The sequence below is a fragment of the Alosa pseudoharengus genome, unplaced genomic scaffold, assembly GCF_046254945.1.
Source record: "Alosa pseudoharengus isolate Yale_2024_CS ecotype anadromous, Long Island Sound unplaced genomic scaffold, YU_APseudo_1.1 YU_APseudo_1.1_scf_20, whole genome shotgun sequence".
In the NCBI taxonomy this organism is placed as follows: Eukaryota; Metazoa; Chordata; class Actinopteri; order Clupeiformes; family Clupeidae; genus Alosa; species Alosa pseudoharengus.
The window spans coordinates 28,475,303-28,493,033 of NW_027468664.1; the positions used below are offsets into that span (position 1 = coordinate 28,475,303).

General features: G+C 43.1%; 1 pseudogene; it reads right to left on the reverse strand.

Moving 5' to 3' along the window:
- Nucleotides 1–15,318: 15,318 nt before the first annotated feature.
- LOC143136990 (U2 spliceosomal RNA) lies at nt 15,319–15,495 on the reverse strand (annotated as a pseudogene).
- Nucleotides 15,496–17,731: the final 2,236 nt, after the last annotated feature.

Sequence of the window (17,731 nt, forward strand, 5' to 3'; positions counted from 1 at the left end):
GGGTGGCTGCCCTCTTTGCCCCCTTTGCTTCCTGGAGCTGCACATGGGTCAGCTTCCTTATGGTCTCCTTTTCTTGTTGCTCCTCCCTGTCTTTCCCTTGTCTATACAGAGTTACATGGTGCACTACTGCCAGCCTGAATTCCTCTTTGGGCATGGCTGCCACGCGCCAGTCATTTTCCAACTGTGTTCTCACTTCCTTTGGCAGGGCGTCCATGACCGCTCTCCTGAATTGCATGGTGAGAGGTCCTGAATCTTCTGGCCTTTGTTCCATCCTTATCGTCCATTCCTGCGCTGCCTTTTCCACGAAGGCTGCGGGATTATCACTATCTTTGAGCTTCTCTATCCAGACGGCTGAGGGGCTGTACTGGTTGGGGTATGCTGCCCTCAAGGCTTTCCATACATCATTTCGGACACTGTCGAAACACAGGGCATCCCTGTTGGCATTCATCAACCGCCCTAGGTTCTCTCTCTCCAGTACAGCCTCTGTGTCCGCCTTTCCCAATATCAGGCCGAGTAGATACTTTATGTCTCCCACGGCCAGATTTCGGCCTTGAGTTTCTGATTCTAGCCGACTTATCCATCGGCCCGCACCCTCATGCAGGACAGGGAGTCGCGAAATGAGGCCATTCACATCTGAGTGGGTCCACGGCTGGTAGTGGGCCGTTTGATTTTTTGTTATCAATGGTGCCATCACCACTGTCTCTTCTTCATCCGATTCTTCTGGGATGGCTTCCCTCCTTTCCTTTTCTCTTCTGGTTCTCTCTCTCTCCTTTTTTCCCTCCTTTTCCAATTTTTCCAGCTCCTTCTTGTTTTCTTTCAGGCCTTTTTTCACTCCCCCTTCAATTTCGTTGAGTCCCTTCCGTACCCCTTTTCTGATCTCGTCCAGGCCTTTCTCCACTCCTTTTTTCATCCTGCTGATTCCGAACAGTCCTGTGGCGAGTACACTTGGTGGGATCATCATTGGGAGCATTCCGGCCTTTCCTCTGCATGCCTCTACTTGTCGCTGGTGGGTCTTCACACCCTTTTCTCCTCTAAATGTTCTTCCGCAGCCGAGACACACTGCGGGGTCCGCTTCTTTCGGGACCTGTGGCAGTTCTCTCCGAACTTGCTCTACAAGGAACTGTTCCATGATACCCAGTCCTTCTTCTTCATCTTCCGCCGACTCATAGTCTTCTCCTGAGCCAACCTGGCTGTCTGCTCCGTCCATGTCTTCCTCTTGGTCTTCCGCTATCGTACTTGGACTGCAGGATAATTTGAAGGTTAGTCGGCGGGCCCCCTTTTTCTCGGAGGACTCCCGTCCGAGTCCTTGACGGTTTCTTCTCAGTTCCTCGCTCTTTTTCATCTCTTCCTCTCTGAGCTTTCCTTCCCTTTCTTCTTGCGCTACCATGGTCTTCATTCTTTTCAGGACTTCTGTCATTTCTCTATTTAGGCTCTCGCAGCATTCCCTGCAGGCCTTCTTATACTTGGCATGCTCTGGCGTGCTCCCTGGGCCTGCCCCTCCGTCTCCCCACCTTTCCACCTCTATTATTTCCTCCATAATCTCCTCGGCCAGCTTTCCTTCTTTTGATCCGATTCTTTTAGCGGCTTTCAACTCCTTCAGACCTTCTTCCATTCTCATCATTTTTCTCTCATACCGTTCTTCACTCCCTTGTTCCTCTCTTCTTTTTCTTCGGTGTCTGTCTTCTGCTTGTCTAACGGCCTCTTCCACTTCCTTCCAGCATGCCTGGATGTATTCCTTGAGCCTCCGCCATAGCTCCTTGCACCCCTCCATCACAGGTTCCTTGTCCACCTGCAACCTCACCCAGGCCAGGGTTTCCAGGGCCTCTCCATCTCGGGCCTCTTTCTCCTCCTCTTCTGTGGCCTTTATCCATTTTTTCATGACTGCCTCCAGGTGGTCCCACAGCTCTTCAAACCACTGTTTCTGTCTTTCTTCTCTCCCCCCAGGGGCCTGCTCCCTCCTTTGGTCTGGGAGGCGTGGGGGTTCGCTCCTTTCAGCTTCCGGGTCACCCGCACCCGTCTTCTGGCTCTCCCAGTAGGGCTTTTGGGGGCTGGTTACCGGAGATCCACTTGTCTCCCAATGTCCTTTTGTGCTTGCGTGGAAGTCACTCACCACCTGCTCTTCCGTAGCTTCTTCTCCTCCTGTCCATTCCCTCCTTTCATCCGGCACTGTGCCCTCCAGGAGGTATTCTGGGATGGTCGTCCCGGTGGGGGATGATGGTGGAGATGGTCGTGCAGACGCCGGCTGGGGTGTTGATGGTCTTGACTGGGGATGAGCCTGCTCTCTTCTTATCCTCTTTATTTCCTTCAGAACCTCCGCGCAGGATCGATCCTTCCAGTGTGATTCCTTTCACTACTAGCGGGGCCTGCACTGCCAGGTGCACCGTTGGGGCCTGTGGTCCATACACTGGTGCTTGTATTGCCAGGGCCCGCGGGTTTCTTTCCTCCAGGCGTCGGAATATCTCCCGCGCGTTATCTTCCTCTCGTGGCACATCCGGGTATAGTTTGTCCTTTTCCCTGTATGGGGGAGGACGTAGCTCCTCCACGGGTGGAGCTCCTGGTTCTGATGTTTGAGTCAAAGCATCCAGTTCCCTTCTCGTGGGCTGTAGTTGGGGGCACTTTTCTGTAATGGGCGTTGTGGGCGGAGTGTCGGGCGGTGTGTCACTCTGGTCAGCCCTCTGCCTCCTCTTCCTTTCCGATATTTTCGCGAAGGCCTCCAGAGTGTTCAACTCCTTCTCTCTCTTTTCCTGCCTCCGTGTGCTCTTGTCATAGCCTTTGTAGTTCATAATTTTCTCCCTCATTTGCGCGATTATTGTCGGGTTGAGTGATCCTTCCTTTGGCCATGCTGTGTGGTCTCCTTTGTATCTCAGGAACCATTTATGGTTGATGTTCTTTACGTCTTTCTCAGCAATGGCATTCTCCTTTACTACTTCCTCCAAGGGTGTCATTACTCTAGTCGCCATCCTTCTTAGAGGTCCAAACCGTAGTCTCTCCTTTCCTGTTCTGCTATGTCCTCCCGGTCCGTGCAGAACAGAAGATGGTCCTTCTTGTACTGTCTTTCCCTTTCTCTCTTGCACCTGTTCTGGTCTTTTTCTTCCCAATCCAGCCGTAGGTCGCTCACTAAGTATAGTATAGAATTCCGCACGTCGTCCCACTCCTTGAAGACAGTATTTAGTTTGCCTCTTCTTTCTTCAAATGTCCTTCCTTTATTGTTCACTGCGCTCAGGCTCCACCCGTTACTCCCGTGCTCGGAGATCCTTATCGTCCACTTCTCTTTTATTTTCAGATCACCTGATGTAGCTCCTCCTTCACTTCCGGCTGCGAGGGGCTGTGGTTCCTCCTGCTTCCTTACTGGCAGGCTATTAGGGGTTAGTTCCCCCAACAAAGAAATCGTTGCCTTTAGGTCTATGTCATCTCGATACTTGCACCTATACGGGAATTTGCACTCAAAGGGGACTTCGCCCACGTATCCTACGTATTCTTGGCCTTTTCCGTCTCTGACGCTTATCTCCCAGTCGTGTTCGTCGTATTCAACGATATCTATGGCCCAGAGCACGTTCCGCCGTCCCTGTTCCATACACTTCTTAGAATCCCTTCTGTCCTTATCCAAGGAGCTCTTGAGTCTCTGCCAGTCTGATGTGTCACTTTCCTTTTAGATGTCAGCGTCTTCGGTAAACTGGTAGGTCCTATTACCCCACATATACCTGAAACTGTTTCCTTCAAATTCCCTCACTTCTTCTTCCCTACTGCTGAACTTGAGGGAGTCCTCTCTGTCTTGCCTCTCTCTCTCCCTCTGGCACCTGTTCTGGTCCTTTTCCTCCCAGTCCAGTCGGAGGTCGCTTACCGTATACAATATGGTGTCCCTTACTTCTCCCCAATCTTCAAGGACCGTATTTAGTTCAGCTCTTCCTCCCTCGAGTACCTCCCCTCTATTGTTTATGGCGCTCACGCTCCACCCCCTGTTCCCGCTTTCGGCGACCCTTATTGTCCACGTCTCTTTTATTTCCGAGTCGCCAGATGTGGCCCCTTCCTCACTCCCGGCTGCTTGGGGCTGTGCTCCCTCCGGTTCTTCCTGCGGCAGGGTAAAAGGGGTCAGCTCATACACCAGGGGAAGTGCTGCCTTCTCGTCTATTTCGTCCCGGTATCTGCACCTGAAAGGGAATCTGCACCCAAGGGGGAACCGCCCTACGTACCCCACTTGTTCTTGATCCTCTCGGTCTCGGATGCTTATTTTCCAATCGTGTTCGCCGTACTCAGTGATATCTATGGTCCAGATTACGTTTTGTCGCTGATGTTCCATATACTCTCAAAGTCTTTCCTGGACCTAGCTGCTGAGTTTCTGAGCTTTGCTAATCTGATGTATCGCTATCGTCACTCCTTGTGTCCATAGGCGTTCCTAATTCTAATGGGTAAGCTTTCCCTATCAGATGTTCTACTTTCTCTAGTAGCTCTGTGTAACTATGGCACCGATATGCACCGCTCACAAGGCCCTCTCGGTTTCTTGTGAATACGCACCACTTATTGTCCCGCTGTCGAATGAAAGTGATATGCCACTTACTTTCTAAGTTCATTCGCTATTTGTGGGCGTCACTCTGCCTATTCTCTCTAAATTCTTACTTTTATCTATTATTATAACTATCCTCTTTATTTTACCACCGCTATTTCATCAGTGGGGACTTTAAGCCCTTACCTTTCCTTTCAATAATATTTCTTCACTCAAAATTATCCTTTAACCTTTTATTTTATTTTTCACAAAGTACATTTATTGGCTTTATTTCCCCTTTTATTTATTGAAGCAAGTACAAAACTTTTCACTTTAAGCAAAATCAGCAGATTACAAGTTTTTATTAAGCAGCTATTATAGAATTTTATTCAGCTAAGCAGTCGTTTTAGAGGTCTTGCAGCAGTACCTCCCCCTTCTTACTCTTCCCTAGTTATTTGTCCTTCTCCTCCTTGTAGCTGGAGAATCTCTCTCAAACTTGCGCTTTCTGCCCTCAGGTGGGGCAAAGAGCTGGTCAACCACTGGCCTTGTGTTTACCCCCACAAACTTTCCTACCTGCTCTATCACTGTCTGTAGGGCCAATGGCGCTACGCGGGTGCCCAGCCTGGAGTGGGTTCCTCCGTATTTGTCAAACTGATCAATGTGAACTGAATACTTGTCCCTGCTGTTTCCTTCCTTGTTCCAGAATATTGACACTGACAAAGACCCTCTCATAAAACTGGCCAGCCTACCTCTGTCTCGGCCAACTATCTCCCTCACCTCCCGCTCTATATCCTGCACTGACTGGGGCTCAGCCGGGCCGTGAACCTCTCCCTGCTCTCTCTCTTGTCCTGGCTCCTGTTCAGGCTGAGACACAGTGGGGCTTTGGCTTGGGCTATACTGGGGATTGGTCGGGCTGTAGCTTACAGAGGGTGGTGGGTTATATCGGGGAGTGGCTGGGCTATTGGCTATACGGAATGGGCTGTGGATCAACTGGTGGGATACGGTGTTACCTGGATAGGGAGTTGGAGCTCTCACTGGACCCCCCTGATCTGGCTCCTGGCGCCCCTCTTCTTCTGACCCTATGCTGCTGTAGCCTGTCTCTGGTGGGGCACTGGCCTCCCCCTGTCCAATGTCTACCTCTATCTCTCCCACACTACTGTTTGGAGTGAACTCCTCTGAGGAGTCTGTGTCGGGCTCTCCTTCACCTGAATCGTCGGAAACCTCAAGGCGGTAAAGGATTTCTCCTAGGGTCTCTGGCCTATGGTCTCTCACAATCCTAAGCTTAGGCACCGTTGCTCTAGCACGGGGCTCGGGGGGGGCATCTACAAAAACCTCCAACAGCTGCAACAATCTTCTTATGTTCAGACTATGGTTGTTGTGCAACCTTCTTATGAAAATGCCCGCAGCCGCTTCGATTATGTGAGTCTGACGTCCGTCTGTCAGTGTGACGATCCTCCTTCCCTCGCCGAGCTCCTCTACCTCAAATGTGTATGTGTACTTGCCTTGCATCTATTGTGGGCCCATGCCCAGGCAACAAAACAAAACACAACGGCGCACACTCAGCTTTTACAGAAACAACAACAAATTATGATAAAATATATTTTGTTCATCACCCTTTTTGTTCAGGACGGTTTTTTACACATTTTAACTCACAGCTAATATTGCAGTTTACCTATTAACCCGTTCTTTTCTCTGAAACACACATATATTTTAGGGCAGCCCGTGCTCCCTTTACACAAAATATTATTTTAGTTTTCTCCTTGAAAACTAGATTTCCTCCTTGGAAATTAAAACACTATTTCAGTTTTCTCCTTGAAAACTAGATTTCCTCCTTGGAAATCATTACATGGCCATTTAACTCAGTTTTCTCCTTGAAAACTATTTTTAACCGGTTTTCACAATCACAACACGCTTTTAAGATCAACAGTACAACCCAATCTCTGTCTTGTGTCTCCACTATTCTTTTGAGGATTCCGGTAAAACACCCCTTCCCGGCCTACCCACCGACTCCCACAGTACAGCTCTCCTAATAATAAGCAAAACGCTTACCTTGTTTTTGGCCCTGAGAGCTGCACTGGAGAAGTCTGCTTCACCCGGGACGGAACTGCTTCCCCTGTTGAATCCTTTCAAATCTCGGTAGGAACCTCCAGATCTGTCGTGGAAATCATCCACTTCCCGAAACCTCCAATCCAACTAGCACTCTGATGTCAAAGACCCGAAGGAGAACACCAAGACGAGAAATGCTGACGACTGTTGATCCTTTATTCACCGTATTGCAGTGATGATACAATCCAAACAATGTCAGGACTGAACCGTCAGGCAAGAGAGTGATGAGTTGCAGCTGCCACCCCGATGAGATCTGATCTGAATGTGCCTGAGCTCTCTCTTTTATGCTCTCAGGGGCCTGAGAGGCGTTCCTATCATCAGGAGCGTCACCAGGCCCCTTCTAGCCAATCAGAACGTTTTGGGACTTGAGATATTGGTGGAAACTCCTTCTCATATAAACATTAAAAAATGTGTGTTGCTAGGCAGAATACATGTGATCAAGTTCTATGTGTAATCTGTTGCCAGGCAGGGTATGTTTTGATTTGGTTCTATGTGTCATCCCAATTTTGGTTTCACTTCCCCTCCCTGGAAGGTCCCTGCATCTCCTCTTCTGCTAGCCCCTTCTATTTATGCCCTTCTGGTAAGCACCTTTCTTTCCCAGGCCCTGTTTTTACTTTCACTCTTAGCCTTTGACAGCTCAGTCTCATGACTTCCAGTAAATGTTGCATAACAGTTGCACAAACAACACCTTTATAGTAAATGGAATGTTTTCCAATAAACCAGCACACACACACACACAAGTATTATTATTATGTCTAGATAAAATCACCACAATAGCCTTCAAGAAACAAGTTGCTGTGAGACATACGGCCCTCTTTTGCCCAAGAACCCAGACTTGAGGGTCAAATGGCTTCAGTTTATTTTTTGGAACAATGCCACAGGCTTTGCAAAAAGATTGCTGTTGAAGCCTGGAGCAGTCTACGACCAGTGCCTGTAAGTAAAACGTAATTGTGAACTCAAGGAAGTGCTATGTTATACAGGTTTAATGAACTCGCTAGCTTAGCAGGTTTTATTTATGTACATTTGGACACTGCTAGCACTCGCTAGCCAAGCTAAGTTCATGCCATGAATAGGGTTGCCAACCGTTCCGTAAAATACGGAATCGTCCCGTATTTGCAAGGGAAAAGATGTGTTCCGTATTGAACTGATACGGAACGCATTTTGTTCCGTATTATTGAGAATCAACTCGTGCAAATCCATGACAGATCAGTATTATAAGTTAGACTATGAACGAAAAATACACAATTTGTATGAAATAAAGGGAAACTTTGCTGCTGTCATTTATCCCTCTCAGTTCGTCTGTCATCACTATCCCAACAGAGAATGCACTTTTCGTTTGAGCCACTGCGAGTCACGTACATTACGCTGATAGCGTAACGTGAGATGACATGTCTTGTCATGAGTTTTACAGTGCATCTGTGCAAGATAAACAAATAGGCTAGCCTACTTGCTGCAGAGACAGAAAAAAGCCAGAAATAAAATAAGGCTTCACCAAATTCAGAGCTTCTGGAGCTGCTTGTGATGTTCAATATATTTTTTTCTATGACAGCATATCCGCCAGTTCAGTTTTCAGAGTTATTTGGTTTGAGTATAATAGGCTACAAACAGTTATTTCTTTATCATGTGTTTTTGCATCGAAATAATTCTTGTTTTGCACCAGATAGAAAATGAGTAGGCTAGTGGCTATAGAATGTAGTATATTATGTGCGCATTTTAGTAAATAATAGCTCACAATTTTGTAAAATGATGCACTATTTAGTAAAATAATACATACATAATTTCAATACCCCCCCCCCCCCCCCCACTAACTGAAGTGGATGCCGGTGTACTTACTGAAGTGTATTATCAAACCCCCCCCCCCCCCCCCCTTCCTTATTTTCATATCAGAAAGTTGGCAACCCTAGCCATGAAGCTAAAATTAGTAATGGCTGTCATCATGTTATGGACGAAACCTACTAGCTGTTAGCCAATCAGAGTCAAGCAGCTTAGCTCCTTGAATATTAAAGGGACAGCGATCACTCAAGACATAGGCCTGCACCACGAGTGATGAACGTGAAATGCTTTGAATAGCCTACTACAAAACACGAAAAACAAGCATTTATATGACAACTGCGTATAGAACCATTCTAATATAGCTAATGGTAAATTAAGTATATTGCATTCACATATAAAGGATTCAATAGCCTGATGAAAACTTGTTCAGTCAGTTAAATTGCTCTCATAAAAGGAACAGCAGGCCTACAGAATACTCCAAATAGGCTAGTTTCCTTTCACTTCGACTGCAACATATGAGTTAAACCATGTTAAATTCAAAAGCATCTGGCAAGTGACAGGAGGTTTTAGGGGAGGAAAAGAGAAAAAAGTGTGTTACTTGATTCCACAGTCAATGTTCAGTATTTGGCCTATAATTAAGCCTATAATATTTGCCATTTTTGAATCCATGAAAATTAATCAAAATCTATAATTTCCTATGAACAACAGACCCCAGTAAGACATGGAATTGTAAAAATTTTGAAGGATCGAAAATAATCAAATCATTGGCTTAAAGAATCAATATTGTATCGAATCGTGATGAAACTTGTGATTTACACCCCTATATGGCATCCTTACAATTAGGGAAGGTTTTTGGGAAGTATTTCTCATGCAAGCACTGTGCAACCATGCTGAGTAATGAGTTGAGTAACCTCACATGTGTTTGCATCACTGCCAAGGAACTGGGACAGTGCATTTTCATATAAAGAACACTTTTGTGTGAATAGGGTGAGCCCTGGATGGCAGAGGTGGTGGCAAAATGTAATTATATGATATTTCCTGCGGGGGCGTGGGCTTCGATAATCTCACTCCTTTTTGACCATACCTCTGTTTCAGGGTGTCCGCGGAGTTGTAAAAAGTATTAAAAGGTAGTAAATGAAATTAGCCAAATTTAAGGCCATTTAAAAGTATTAAAAAGTAATAAACGTCATCTGATTAGGTATTACATTTTCGAAGCACTAACTATGATGTTTTCCATTTGTGTTAAGTGCAGGCCTATCTCCTAAAATTCACGTGAATTTATTTATATTATATTAATTATATGTGCGAGTAGGACCTGAGCGATATGTCAGTGTGCGTTCGCGGTAAAAACTTTTAGCGCCCCCTCAAACTCTATGTTCAAACTGGATATACGGCTGGCTTACTGCCTAAACTTGTTGCCAAAAGTTTGCTACCATTGACGATGTCATGGGAAATTAAATTTTTTCAGACATTTGGTTAGAGGACTTGAGATTCAAAGACTGGCTTAGGCTAGTTGGCAACAGCCAAGAGGCTTATTACCACGTCTGTAAAAAGACAATAAATGCCCCTGGATGGGAGTGAATGCCGTCAGGTCACATATGGAGTCTACCAGAGCCGTTTTTCTACCGCTCTGGAGTCTACTAGCCAGCAAACAAGATGGGCGGACGTAATCAGAGGTGGAAGAGTCAACTGCCTGGATCATCGGCCACGTAGGGCTACTGTCTCCACATAAATATGCGTCCTTGAATCGATTATGTCTACGCTACCAGCTGTCATTGTCATCCAAAAAAGTAATCATTTGCGCCATCGCGTTTTCAATGACTGTAAGAGCAGCAGACATAGCCTAAACTAGGCCTAGCCTAGATACAGTATCACAATAACCCATTTTCAAATTAAAAGTCCCCATAAAGGCAGAAGGCCTTTTCATTCAAACAAATATATAATTAAATGAAAGGGGAAAAAAACAAGAATATAACATGTAAACATATGCACATGTTATAAGGGGTTATTTGCAATGAGCTACCCCTGCCTTGACTACAGAATAGAGGTTAAATATAGGCCTGACAGTGTTGCTTTGTTTAGGCTATAAGATAAGGTTTAGGCTATAAGATTTAACATTTTCTACCCTCAGTAAATGTCATGTTAAGGTTAGTTTAACAGGTGTTACCTTTACATTATTCAAAGCTTGCTCAGGAGCTATAGGGTTACTCCCTTGATGTAGTATGTGATGAGATCAAAGTCCCAATAGACTTGCTTAAAATTAGTTGAATATAAGAACCTGTGTAGGTTTGTATAGGCTGTATTGTAATATGCTATCAATATATTATAATATAATATTTTAAGTCAATTTGTCAATTAGTTTCCACAAAATTCCCCAGAAGTCACCATTTAAGGGGTTATTTTTCAAAAGTTTCGTCACAGGGAGCATGCAGGCCCAAAAGTATTTTATCACATGGGGCCCACATTCTCCAGCAGCACCCAATTAATAATTAGTATTTTTGTAAAATGTGACAGCCTATTTTTGAATGTGATACCTTGACTGGCAAATTATATGAGACAGCAAGGGTGGGTGTGTGTGTGTGTGTACTGCGTATGGTCGTGGGCCTTTTTAGAAGAAAGTCCAGTATACCTTTTCTGATTTTCATTTGTCATTTTGTCTTGATTGAGATAGAATTATAGTGAAAGAAAGAGTGTAGTGCTGGAGAAGTGGTGTGTGCTCCTCCTACACATAACAATGAAATGACTTTTATATCTTGGGTAAGGATTAAATAACAAAGAACTGTGTATAGGCCAGTGTTTTTATTGAAGCAAAAAAGGAACAAAGTATCCAGTAACTGTAATAATAGATACTTGATTTGAATTGTAAGCATTGCTACACTTTCTTACTCAGAAAGTTAAGTAACAAAAATGACAGTGATCTGTTACTTTATAATTAGTTACCCCCAACACTGAATTTCGAAAGGTTGCCGCTAGTTGCAGCTCGAAGTCATGTTGGTATTAAACAATATTGTGAAGGTATTAAAAAAGGTATTAAATTAAACTTAAGAATTTCTGTATATACCCTGTGTTTGCATCCCTGTACTTTACAGCTCATTATTTATGAATAGCATCATTACAATAATAACCAATAACCTAACATGTGACTTTTTAACCAAATCAACCAATGCATTGTCACTCTATGACATTTCCAATTCTGCCCCCACTTGGGTGTGTGGCAATGACATGGTCTAGCCAGCTACATTTGAGAAGATGAATAGGCCTAACAGTTTCCCAAGAGAAAGTCTGAAGCTGAAGTTCCTTTACATAGGATTCACTGTAAAACTAAGCAGACCAACAGAGTATATGCAGTTATTTCCTTCTATGTTTTGTTTAAGAGCACTCATGTAGGCTAGCATACAGAATAGAAACTAATGCGTTAGCTTTAACTCTTTTATTTACAAAAGAGTTACTTGAGAATAGTTCTTTGTTTACAACTAACTATTAAAATACTCAAAGGCTAATGTTTTCTCTCCATAGAATACTGTGGAGGAAAAAACGTGACTGTCTCATCAATGCTACTTGAACAGATACTTGACAAAAGTAGCCGCATAAAATCCCAAGTAGGCTACTCTCGCTGCACAAAATAAACATTAGTTGTGACCCACTAGTAATCACGTGACACTTGCTCTACTGCAGCCAGTGGCTTCTCCCGCATACACCTCCTGGGAATGTATGAGTATTCAATGCGTGATTGAGTGTTTTTTCCCCATAAGTAATTTAAATACTCGATAATGTCAAATTGCACATCGTTAACTCATTGAGTGCCAAAAACGTAATATTACGTTGGTTTTCCCTTCCCATGCATTGAGTGCCAAAAACGTAATATTACGTTTTTAGCTTTTTTTTTAAATTCCGAAACTAGACACTAACACACCTTATATGTGATTTTGGGAACTCTGTGATGAATGGAAATGATAAATATGACGATCGAAAACTGATAACGCACAATCTGGACATTTTAGCTGGAAATTTTATCATAACTCGGTTGCCGCTTTGGGTCGAATCAGTGACGCATGCACGTCAGCTCAAAACCAGGCCATTTTTGTGGGTCTATCACTAGGTGGCAGTCTCGCCAGGTCACTTCCCGGAAACTTTACAGTCAACACTTCATATTTCATGAAAGACGTTATATCTCCTAGCCTGGCGGGCCATCCTATATCATTGAAATGTATAGTCTGGAATCGAATCATTCACCTCGCTTAATCCAAGGGGCGGGCAGAGAATTGTCTTTCAAACTGCCTAGGCATGCAATAGGCCAGCCCTACGACCATCCGGTCGGCAAAACGGCAAATACATCCTTCTTCGAAAGGAATGATTAAGTGCATTGTGTTGCTCAACTTTCAAAGAAAAGCACAAGTCCAACTCCTCCAAAGTTGACACCAACGCCGATTCAAACAACCGCTCTTCGTTCGCCATAGCCACCTTCCTTGTTGTTCACCGTCGCAGGACTGTCGTTATCCTGTTAAGCCCACCTTAAGACTCTCTAACAAAATAGAGCACTGTGATTGGATGACGTCCACGGCGTCAGCCAATAGAAATCCCTATGGTTTGATACTAGACGTACAGGCTGAGCAAATTAATTTGCCGCCGCTAGGGTGCGTCTAGATTTCTAGGCTTTTCTAGGATTTATATCTCCATTTCTAGAAAAACCCCCAGCAATTTTGATGAAAACTAGCCACTGTTTAGCTTGGGATTTCTCAGGAACAGAGGCGTGTAGAAATACACGGTTTGCACCCACTGAGAGCTTAAAGTCCCACCTTTCAAACGAGCCATTGTATGTGTTCATAGCTATAACACAGAATATTCTGTGCCTGTACAAAAATCATCAACAATGGTCTAGATTGCTGGCACTCTAGGACTAAGCTTCCGAAAACAGCTTGGCATTCAATGAGTTAAAACAACAATCACGATATTATCGCAGACAATATATATTGCCCACCCCTATCAGATAGCTTCGTGAGAGATTTTTTAACATTACTATTCAAAACTCGACAGTCCTTTGGATGTACATCAAACAAACATATTCCAACATATTTCAACATTTTAATATGCTTCTTCGTGAAAATATATGAGCAATGCAATTGTTCCTTTGCAGCAGTGTCAGCCATCTTGGTTGAAAAATTTGGCCGGCTCGCTGAGCTGGCACGGTATCCTGGGTAATCTCATCTCCCACTTTGTTTGAAGCCTGCATCGGTCCTGGCTATATTTTGAGGGTTGAGAGTTTCCACACACTGAAATTTTGCGTCGCTCTCATTGAGGTTGAATGGAGACAAAATTCACCCTGGTTGGGCAAAGAGCGAATCGCCGAGGCAGGCGAAACAAATTTGGCGAAAGTTTAACTTGAGGACCATTCGAGAACCAATCAGGTCGTTCGAATATTCTAAAACAACGATGTTTTTCAATACTTCAAAATAACATTTTATAAATTAACCATACATTTTTCAGTAGCCATAGGTGTGTAGATTTGAACAAAATCTGTTTTGGTTCTTAATGGGAACATTCACTGCCTGAAATATCTAATATCTAATATTTTGTTTACCACGCTCGGAGGTTAGTATTTACGCTGTTTGAACAGCACATGAACAGACCGAGAATTCTCGTCATGAAATTAAAATTCCACTGGAGCTCCAAGCGGATGTGTACGCCTTACAACACTGTTTACAGCTCTTCGTCACGGTAAGATGTTATTTTTGGTACATAGCTAATTTAGATACACCTATGGTGTGGGTGCTTGTGTTTCTTTAGGAATCCGCCATCTTGGTTTGTATAGAAATTAGGGCTGTCAATAAAAAATTAATCTAATTAATTACATACTCTGTGATTAATTAATCTAAATTAATCGCATATATATTTTTTGCTGTGAAAGTATTTTAAATATTTAAATTCTAATGAATCATTGAATAATCAGCATTAGTGACATTAAAGTTCAAAAACTCTTTTATTATTATTTTCACTGTTCAAATAATTGCCATAATAATCTATGATATGACCTAATATGCTAAGGAAATAAATTAAAAAGTGCTTCGGGAAGAAGTTTTTTTTTTTTCACATACAAGCATTTCATTGCAGAGGACTTTATTTTCAACACTTTATTTTTTATCAACACCATCAGGCCGTTTTTAAAAGTAAATGTTCCAATCAATGATCCAGGCAGCACGTTTTCTTCTCTCTCCTTCATATTACAGTCTAAATTTTACTGACTAGAACGGCTCGGGGTCAAAGGTCATACGGCATCGATTAATTAATTTTTTTAATCAGTTATTTTTTCTCAAATTAATTAATCGAAATTAATCAGTTATTTTGACAGCCCTAATAGAAATGCACAGTAAGTGACATACACACAAGACGGCGGAAATACCGGACCCACGGTACGCGGGGGAGTTCTGATAGACAGCTAGGCTACATGCTGCAACACAGGTATGAAATATATTTTGTCTTATTGACCTTGTTGTTTCTATGAACATGAATTGTTGTTTATAGGCAACATCAATTTAGTCGAGACATAATGACCACTGGATATCTTCATTAAGTACTTAAACGTTTGAACTAGCTGATTAGCATAATTAGTTCGCTTGCCACCACTGGCTAGACACTGCAGTCAAAAGATTAGCGGTTTGGCAATCACGCCCCCGAGGCGAAATTTCGCTGGCCAGAAATCGTGAGGTGGAACACCCTACCCCTACATGTGCACACGCTAAAACGAGGGTTAGGGCAAAAATCTAGGGGAAGGAGAGGTGTTGGGACAGGCCCTTAGTCTCTGCATTTATCCCATCTGTGAATTAGTGAACACACAGTGAGGTGAAGCACACACTAACCTGGAGCAGTGAGGGGTTAGGTGCCTTGCTCAAGGACACTTCCCACGTTCCTAGTGGTTATATATAAGCTCGAAGCCCTAACCAGTAGGCCAGAACTGCCCCCAAGGGACGTGCATCATTCCTGGAGTTGCTGCAATACTGGGTTGATGCGTGGAGCGGACGAAGCAAGCCCCTCTTTCGTCTCCCTGTTCCAAAAATCAGATTCATATATAGTCCTCGGGTAGAGGATGTATCAAATATTAAACTGATAAGAACAGATACTACACTTGATCGAGAAGCAATCGTGTCCTTTGTTTACATGCAAACGGAGAATTCGCCTCTGAAAACGATTCTTCCCAAAAACTCCAGCCAGAATGGAGATTTTGCAACCTTGCTTCTGGAACTCTGCTGATAATTGGAGTGATGATATTTTGCAGCAGGAAGAGGAGTCAGATATTGATGACACTCCTGTTTATGGAAGCATATATACTCGTACTGCTCCAAAAAATTAAGAGAACACTTACAGTTTTCAACACACATTTTTTGAAACCTTCCACCCTTTTCTCCATTCTCAAACTACATTCACAGAATGTCTCGCCTCAAAAGTTTTACTTGTGCTCAGAGCCAAACAGTGTCAGAGTACCAATCCAGTGTATGATTGAAGTGTTCCCTTATTTTTTTTGAGCAGTATATGTTGCATAATTCAAATGAGAATGCAATATGCAGTTCATAAAGACATTACATTATGCAATTGCCAATTCATTATGCAATTTAATATTGCAATTTGCAATAATTTCCAACAAATAGTGACAATGCAATCCTAAAATCAATTTGAATAATTTTGGTTAAAAAATAGAATAAACATGGATTGAATTGAATTCCATTTTGCCTTCAGTCTCAAAATTTCAATGGCAATTCATTTTGCATTTTAATTTTCAATATTCAGTTTCATCATTTAGCTGTCAATTCGTTTTGCAATTCAATATTCAAAGTGCAATGTAGGATTGCATTTTGAAAACATTAGCCTGGGTGCCGGTCCGAACTTAGTCCAGCCCACAACATTTGAGGTCGGGAAGTTTGGTCTGGCATTGCTCCATAGACCTCTGAAGTTCGCCTACAAAAAAGAACCAAAACGGCTATCTTTGCCCATATTTGTTAATTGAAGCTAACTACCTATGGCAAGTTGCATTGCAAGTTAGCTCTGGGGTAGCAAAAATCTAGGTGTGCCGCCTTCACGTACCGGAGATCACAGTATCCACTCGAAGGAAGAGAACAAAAGTGTGTTCAGGAAAACGTCTGCATTTCAGACTTTTTCATCCCTGCAAGAGTTTAACAGGTGCGATAATTCAAAATCCCCATGTTATTTTCCCATAGGAAAAATCGCCAGATACCGGATGTCAAAGATGGCTGGTTTTTTGTAGGCGAACTTCAGAGGTCTATTCATACTTTGCAGTCACGTGATTACCATGGATACCTGGCGGGCAAGAAACGCTAACAAAATGGCGGCGAACAGTGGCCAGCCAGGGGAATTGCAGATTTCCAATACTACAATCAATTAACTATTTAGACCATATGTCACCAAATGTTCAAATAGATATCAAGAAAAGATTAACATACTCGGAACGTGTGATCCATAACGTTACACAGCACCCGCTGATGTTTTCATTGCTTTGAAGCTGGCAAAGTCTCTACCAGACTTGGAGTTTGGAGATATTTAGATCTACATATCTTGTAGAGAATCCGTCACCTTACACCGCACAAAATATGAAAGCCTACAAAAGTACAGATGACTATCTTTTTATCAAGAGTGGATGGGTTAACAACGCTGTCTTATGGGAGGTGAAAAACAGGAATATCTTCATAAAAGGTGAGTGTTACTAGTTAGCTAGCTAACATTACCCGTTTGCTAATGTTTGCATGTTTGTAGCTATAAGTTACACAAAGTGACATCTGTTTCATCGTGTGATGAAGTCTTCATCTGCATATGTACACCCTGCCTGCCGGCGAATGACAGCTTGATAAGTAGTTAAAAAAAAAAAAAAGTATGCCAACTGTATCATATATGGCTAGCAGGATGTCAACATTGTAGCCTACCTGCTTATCCACTCCACATAGCATCAGACAACAGACAAGAGCAGTTGGGGCAGCGAAATGCATATAATCCTGTTAGCAATCTGTAATGTAGTAGTAATAAGTGTACGATAGTATGCATGCAAAGTAACTGTAAGTAATAAGTAGACGCAGTACAACAGTAACGTGTCATTCATTCACCATGTACTCTTCCTCTCATATCATATCAAATCACGTACAGATGATAACGCGTTCTCGCCACCTACTGGCGAACGTGTAAGCACGTTTAGATAAGATTACACGATTGACATGAAACATAACATCAGCGAATCATAAATCTGAAATGATCCATTATGTCAACTGTCTCTATGACAGGAGACTTCATGACCGTCACTTAGCTTGCAGTTCGTCTGATTTGTCTACCCACGTGTTGCCACATGTAAACATATATGGTAACCTAATTAAAAAA